This window comes from Physcomitrium patens, chromosome 4, assembly GCF_059467195.1.
Source record: "Physcomitrium patens ecotype Gransden chromosome 4, ASM5946719v1, whole genome shotgun sequence".
Taxonomy (NCBI): Eukaryota; Viridiplantae; Streptophyta; class Bryopsida; order Funariales; family Funariaceae; genus Physcomitrium; species Physcomitrium patens.
In genome coordinates this window covers 5,305,428-5,314,078 of record NC_143413.1, presented here as the reverse complement: position 1 = coordinate 5,314,078, position 8,651 = coordinate 5,305,428, and positions in this window count along the sequence as shown.

Below are 8,651 nucleotides of genomic sequence, written 5' to 3'. Positions count from 1 at the left end.
ATATTTGACTTTATTAGGACAACGTTGTACTTCTTATAACCTACTTGGAATCAAGGACCATGTATTCTCTTAAGGAGGCTTGGCCACTTGACATAAATTTGGTGCTTCCATTGAAAGTACTCTTGAAGCAATTGAGAGTACAAGTGGAGCATAATAGAGTTGTAGAGCTAGAGTGCAAGCCTAGAGTATGAAATAGAGTTAAAGGGTAGAAAGAAAGAAGTGAGAGTTTTTTTGACATTCAAAGATGATAGGTGATTCTGGAGAGGCCAATATAAGTAACAATAAATAAGTAAGTACCAATGATTTACTCTTAGCTTTGTATGTTCATAGAGAGACGACAAAAAGTACAAGCATGTGAGAAGGGAGTGACTAAGGCATTACAAAGCATGGTTAATAATCATAAGAGGTTTGATTGGAGGGACATTACTAAGTTTTTTCAAGCATATGTAGGAGAAATGGAGGTACATCAAGTCTTTAAGAGTTGCTATATTTTTCGTTTTGAGTTGGCATGTATTTCAAAAATTAGAAAAAGAATGAAGGATTTTCATAGATGCAATTTAGAAGCTTAGAGTGACTTTAAAAAGAAGTTGAAAGATGAATTTTATGATAAAGATTCTAATAGAGTCAATAAGAGATTTTTTTGGATTATGTTGAGCAAAAACCAAGTATGTATAAGGCCTCCAATGAATTGTTTAGAAAATTTGTGAGAAAATTCTCTCAACTCTCATCTTCAAAGAGACTTTTATTGGATATAAGGAAGATTGAGCTCTTCTTGCAAGCAATAGATGAAGCACTAAAAGCTATACTCTTTGTGCTCTTGGCTGAGAAATCCACAGAGAGAGGTTTAACTAATGATTGAAAGAGAGTAGAAGATAGACTATTATATTATGTATTTTCCTATTTGAGAATGCAATAGGCATGTGGATACGGAAGGTGGAATTATGTTTTACAAGTATTTAAAATTCCTAATATGTTTCATCTTTATATAAAGAATGTAATTTGAATTTTAATTCAAAAGAACTTAAATCTAATATAAAATATTAAAAAATACTCTTCTTAATTATCTCAAACATATATAAACTCTAATTGCCTTATTACTTTCATAATTAGATAATTTCAAATTTTATTTGTAAATCTTAATCCTAATCAGTAAGCTTTAGTAAGTTGTAGCTCCTAATATAACTATCTATTTGAAGCAAAATTTTGCATCCAAATGCCACTATAAGTCTTTTATGTGCTCAAAAAAATTCACTCCAATCTAACTTATAAATTGTGAGAAAATACTCAAAAACCACATTAATGTTATTTGGCTACCAACTTGAAAGTTGATACAAATGTCCTAGTAGTGATTTTTCCTTCTTCAATTATTAACTTCAATTCAAAATTAGTGTATATCTTAATCTTCAAGTCTTCTAATACTATGTCAAATTTTATCATGATTTGACTAGTAGAACTTTAAATACTATAGAAAATCTATCCTACTTCAAACTGCCAACTCACTGATACCTTCTTGAAGCAAAACCTAGATATCTCTCAACCGCATTGTTAGATTATTACAAAATTTCACATATACTTAGCACATCCAATTAACCAAGTATTGTAAAATTTTGAACTATAGATGTAATAATAATTTTATAAACTAGTAGAGAGTGCTAGCTCTAATTGTAATGTATTAATTTCAAGTCACCAATATAAACCATGATTTTGAATAATGATTGTTAAGTCTAAATAAATCCTATAAAAACAAATCTTATGTCTTTGAAAGAAGCTCTAAGCTAACTCTTGAATTTTCATCTTTGATCTTTAAATAAAACTACATTTTATCCTAAGTCGATATTTTAGTGGCTAGAGGTTTGATTTTGACCCTATCTCACAAACGGTCTACCCCTGAGTATCAATCTAATATATCCTACAGATTTTTTAGATCAATCCTATCTTTAACTTAATCTTAGTATCAATCATGCTAATTATTTCTATCTTCTAATATGATTTTATCAATTTATGGTCTTTTTAAGGCAATAAAAAAGTCTTTATAATCTAGAAGGTAAAATTACTAACCAACCTTTAACCTACTAATTATTAAGACAAAAAAATAAATTAAGACGCTTTTATAAAAGCTATATTTAAAAAATTGGAATTATTATTGAATCAAGATAATTCAATATTAATTAAAAACTTATTTTTGATTATATTTTTATTATATAGTCATATTACATCTTGACATCTATTCTTTCTTAACTTACGCCGCCGTAATACGTGAAGTCTTGCTTGAGAATGCTCCGGGCACTTGGCTGTGGAAGAAAGAATGGAAATTGCAATAAAAAAATTCTAATTCTAATAGAATACTAAAAATTCTCTAATTAGACCATAATAATGCTAAGCAAGCTTAATCAAATTCAAAAAAACCTCAAAGAAATTTCAAACAAACAATAAGAATTCTTAAAGAAATATTAGAAGGATGATAAATATCACTCAAATACATCTCAATTCAATCTTAATTTAATTCTAGTTAAAATCCTATTGAACCTCATTCAAACTTTAGGTCCAAACTAATTAAATCTTAAATCCTAATAAAATCTTAAACTCTAAATCAAACCCTAAAAAAACCTTAAACCAAACTCCAACCAAATCCTAAATCCTAAATCAAATCCTAATCCCAACTCTAAATCCTAAATCCTAATCCTAACCTTAAACCTAAATCAAACCCTAATCCAAATCCTAAATCCTAAATCCTAACCAAATCCTAAACCAAATCTTAAATCAAACCCTAAACAAACCTTAAACCAAATCTCAACCAAATCCTAAATCAAACCCTAACTAAACTCTAATCAAACCTTGATACAAACCTAACCAAATCCTAAACCCTAAATCAAACCCTAATCCAAATCCTAAATCCTAAACTAAATCCTAATCAAATCCTAATCCTAAAACAAACCCTAATTGAAACCTAATCCTAAAATAAACCCTAATCCAAACCCTAAACCCTAAACCCTAAATCAAACCTTAAACCAAATTCTAAACCAAATCCTAACCAAATCCTAACCAAATCCTAACCAAATCCTAACCAAATCCTAAACCAAACCCTAGTAATTCCTACAACACATTTAAACCTCAATAACTAATGAATAAACCGTTGATCTTAACTCAAATTTTTCACACTTCTTAAAAACTAAGTTCAAAACAAGCACAAAAAGATTGAAAAGGATTGGAGATATCAAATTGACAATAACCTCAAAAATGTGCTCGGGTATTGGCCGGCCTCCTTTTCTAATCTTGATGCTAATCTTCCAGAGCCAATATCTCTCTTTTACACCATTCGATTCATCTCAAAATTCTCATATACATAAAAAAATAAGTCCAATATCATCTTACATAAGTTTCACTCCAATCCAACTAGTAGATTGCACGAAATCTTAAAAAACCCTACTAGACCTAAAATTCTACTTTCTAAGACCTTGATCCTCTTAAACCTCAATATCCCTCAATTCAACCGTTAGATCGAGCTCAAATTCACGATTCATATTAAACACAACTATAACCATAAATCCACAAAATTCCACTGGTAGATCTATTACAAAACTCTTGAAATCATCCAAAACATAAATCCTATTTTATTTCATAAAATCCAAATCATCCGAAACAAATCTTGACTTTGCAAAGCTATTACAAAGTCAATACAGATCCAAATCACCCAAAATCAATACTCATAGAAACCTTATTTAATCTTCTATCAAACCCCACTCTTCGAACTATCAAAGAATCCTTGAGTCGCCGTCAGAGCACATTTTTGTGCCTCAGGGTCTGATTTCGATCTAGGTTCATAACCGGTCCTCTTCGGGTATCTACTTTCGTCTTCTTGAAATAATTTTTACTAATTTGCACTTCTAATTCCTCCCTACATATACTTATATCTTTTATTTTTCTAATATACCTTGTTTTGCCTTATTTATGGCCTTACAAAGTAAATAGAAGCATAATTTGTAAATAGGTAGCATTAGCACCTTTAATTTTTCTACCCTTTGACTAATATCTATTTTTTCAAGATAATTTGGTAAAATATTTTTGAAGTGAGATCCTCAAAACATGATATTTTCTTCATCCTTTCACTTATTATCTGTATTATATCATGACAATGCATCTTTCGACATGCACCAAATAAACTATATGTTGTAATTGGCATCATACCATTTTTTCATTTTTTGCATCAAATCCTTCATTATTATTTTCACCATCTACTTCAAAATAGTTATCTTCTTGAAAAATATTAATATCTTTAATATGATCCTCTATATTGATTTTTCTATCTCGTCTTTTAAAAAACTTCACTCACTTCTCAACAACAAGTATCTTCAACCTCGTACCATCCAACTTCTTTAATGAATATGTGGCATTACCATGAATCATTATTATTATATATGGTCCAAATCAATGTTTTGAAAACTTCTACAAAGCACTATGTTGGTTATCTAGAGTGCTATCATAAACAAGTACTGAATGATTTTTTTCAATTTCTCTAGGCCTCAACTAATGTTGCTTATCAAATCAAGTCTTATTCCTTAATCTTATTTTTTTTAACCTTTCTAATGCTAATTCCACATCTTCTAATTTTTATTCAAGTTGCCAAATTCTAATAGCTAATAATTCCTCTCTTGTCAATCCATCTTTCCATGGTAGTATACTCAAAGTTGGCACATGTTCTTCAATTGGCATAATTGGTTTTTGACTTGTCATAAGTTCTACCGGCATACATCTTGTTACTAAATTATGTATTGTTTAATCAACCCATAATATATAAGGCAAAAATTGAGACCATTCTCTCACTCTTCCATCGCAATCTTTAACCAAGGCTTTTATAATTGGTAGATGTCCATATTCATTCTTTGCAATCTTTCTAGATTATAAGTAGTAGTCAATGATAATTTTATTCCACATCTCTTAAAGAATTCACAAGCTTCATATACATCTAATTCTTCACAATCTGCAATGATTTTTTCCACACATCCATAGTGACAAATAACATCTTCAAGTAGAAACCTACAAATTCCCTGTGTAGACTTTGTTCTTAGTACCGTGCCTTCTACTTGGTTTAATAAATCTTTACGAGCCAAAACTAAATATCTCATTTGCCATAGTCTCATCACCATAATAACCAAATCTACAATCCATTTAAAATGAATAGTCAAAAGATATGTCGAATGTAAACCATCTCAATGTTATATATTTGAATATATCTAACAAGTTACACAAGATTCTACAAATGAATCTACATCTCAATACTCTTTCACTAATATTGTTCCTTCAATTTAACAAAAGCAGTCCAAATTCCTCCATGCCTTGTCCATAGACTATTATGAAATTCCTAGAGTAGTTTTTGTTGATCTTTTTTGGTACCTACTACTCATTGTAGCATCTGAATATTTGATTTTGGCCTCTTCTATAGAAATCCTTCTTATAATATAAATCTATATATTTTTTTTCTTGATTTATTTAAATTTTTCAACTAATCAATTAAAATACTTGATTAATATATTCAAATAGTATTCAATATCCAATAACTCTTCTTTATAATTTTTTTCATGAAATGGCTTATCTTCTTTGTTCGATTGTGCAATTGAATAAAATTTTGTAACCACATCATCAATATTCTCAATCATTTCATCTTTCCTATCATATATTGCTTGAGATTAGATATTTGCTACCAGATTGTCTTTTCTTACAACATGCCAAAATTCCAGATTTAATGACTTGATATAAACAATTCATCCCAACATTGCAATATTTGGTATTGTATGATTAGTAATCATTCCAAGTAAAGACAAACAATTCGTTTCAATTACCACCATTGCCCCAATCAAATAATATTTTTCAACTTTTATAACTAAAACAACTCTCTATAGTTTTCATTTTACTTGTGAATATACACATTGGCGAGTACTTAAAACCTTAGCTCCAAATTGCATTACAAATTTATATCCATTCGAATCATCTTGACCTACAGTCCATCCAATGGCAATCAAATTAGTATCTACTATAAGAATCACTGGTTTATTGTACTTATAATCAATTTTTTTTCAACATTGGAGGTGATGTCAATAATTTCTTCAATCTTTGCATTGCTTTAATATTATTTCTTTCTTATTTAAATCAATAGCCTTTACGTAAGAGTTCATACAATAGATCCACTATGTGAACATAATAAGAAATTCAAATACAATAAAATACACTTGTACCTTAAAACCTATAAATCTCTTTTAAAGAATTGTAATCCTCTTTTATTCTTCCAATTGTATCAATCTTGGTTGGATCTGATTTTCTTCCATAAAATCCATATAAATATCCAACAATTACAACTTCTTGTATTCCAAATGAAGATTTTGCATCTAATAATATATGATGAACTTCCTCAAGCCAAGTAACTATTTTTTTTATAATCTTGTATATGATTAGCAACATATTTGCAACATCCCATTTTATCTAAAGTTTCATCCTTGTCTTCTTCTTTACACCTCTTAATAAGAACATCATCTAGAAAAGGCACAATTTTCTCTGGAATAAAATCCATCAATACCTTGTTCATCCCATTCATCATATACACAACTAACTTAATTGCATCTTGAGGAAGATTACACATTCTAACTAGCCTAAGTGGTGTTTTTATTATTTTCATATCTCTACTCTCTTTTACAAGTTGAAATTGGTCGAAGCTCAAATATAAATCACATATTGAATAGATTGTCTTTCCTACAAATGCTTTAGCAAATTCATCCACTATTGATCCAATTCTTACATTCTTGATAGTTACCGGATTCATTGCTTGCACATCTTAAATAAATCATAATGATCAATTTTTTTTAGATACTATAAACCATTGACTAGAATATGGTGCAAAAGAGGGCTCCAAAATCTTCATCTTCATCTTCTCTTTCAATAATTCTACCAAGTTTGATAAATGTGCCTTTGGTACTTAAATTGGCCTTAAATTCCAAGGTACATGTGGTACAATGAAAATAACCATAGGTATTACAATATTTGGATCCACACATCCAATTTTATGAGATACAAAGGCAAATAATTTTTTGTGCTATTTACTAGATTTTTTATTTTTTATTTTATTCTAAGATTTTGAAAGAAGTTAGATCTTATTATTAGATTCATGCAAGCTTTTAGAAAAAGAGTCGTTGGAGTTTTTGGGCACAAATTTCAAGACTTATTCAAGATTTTTTATGTTTTTTATTATATATTTTTTTATTTTTTACTGAGATTTAAAATAAAATTAGATCTTGTTGTTAATTTTACAATTATAATTAGCACACAAAAAATAGAGCTAAGTCAAGGGAGATCTAAGTTAATTTGTGGACAAGGTTTTTCAAGGCAATGGCTGCAATAAGCAGCCAACTTTTTTTTCCTTAATTTGACTCTCATTTTTTCAAAATTTTGTTTTTTGACTTTGGCAATTGGAAGTTTATAGCTTGAATTAAACTCAATGAGTTAAACTTTGCTTAGATTGGATTATTAATAAGTAAATTATAAATATTTTAATAAGAAAAGATTTGAATTTGATATTAGAGTTAGGAATTGGATGCATCTTGGGACAAAAAAAAAATTAATCTAAAATTTACACTTAATATTTGTACTTTTTTATATTTAAATTTATTTAGATAACATTGTGCTTCTTTCAATCCACTTGCAATTCAAGGCCCCGTATTCTCTTAAGGAAGCTTGTCTTTTTAATAATATAGTTTTAAGAAGCTTTGTGTGCCTTACCTTGTCCACCCTAGATATGGCAGGTTTAGAGGCTAACATGACCTCACTAAGTTAGTCACTATTGATTCCATTGTAATTACCTTCTTTCATGTCCAATACTATGCAATTGTCTTTGGTGGCAACAACTTCTTTCCAACAACCATTTCTTAGTCAAAGCAATTTTCTTTTGTCTACAACAAATTTCTTGAAATGTAAGGAGCCCTTGTTTTTTGTTTCGCCTTTGGCTCCACAAGCCAATCCAAATTTTAACAATTGTACTTAGAACACCAAGCATCTAAGAACATCAGCTTATAAAATTGCCATCTTCTACCTCTACCTCTATCATAAGCTTTGTTCCAAAAACATTAATCCAAAGTCACCTTGGAATATTTGTCTAAGCAAACTTTTAGTACTACAAATTCGGCTACATAAGTATCAGCCACCTTAACAATCTTGTTCGACTTGGCACTACCTTTTGCCCTATTTTTCAACATATTCCACCTCACACATATTTCACATGCCTTCATAGCAAATAATGTACAAAAGAGTTTCTTAAATTGGCATCTTTCTGTGCTTCTCATCCACTTGAATTTATTCACTTCAATCTAAGTGGAAGAATCATTTTTCTTACATTTTTTGGATTTGAATATTATATCATTTTCATAGATGATTTCTCTCGCTACATAGTTCTTCATGTTCTTTAAAGAAAAAGTGAATGCTTCATTATGTTTAATATATATCATACTTGGATTGAAACCTAAACTAAGCACAAGTTTAAAATCTTTTCTTTTGATCAAGGTAGTCAATACCTTTCTTTAGATCTTAATCATTGTCTTGCCACTTATGAAATTCAATGCCAAATTACCATTGCATATACGTCCCAATAAAATGGTGTTGTAAGGCATAAG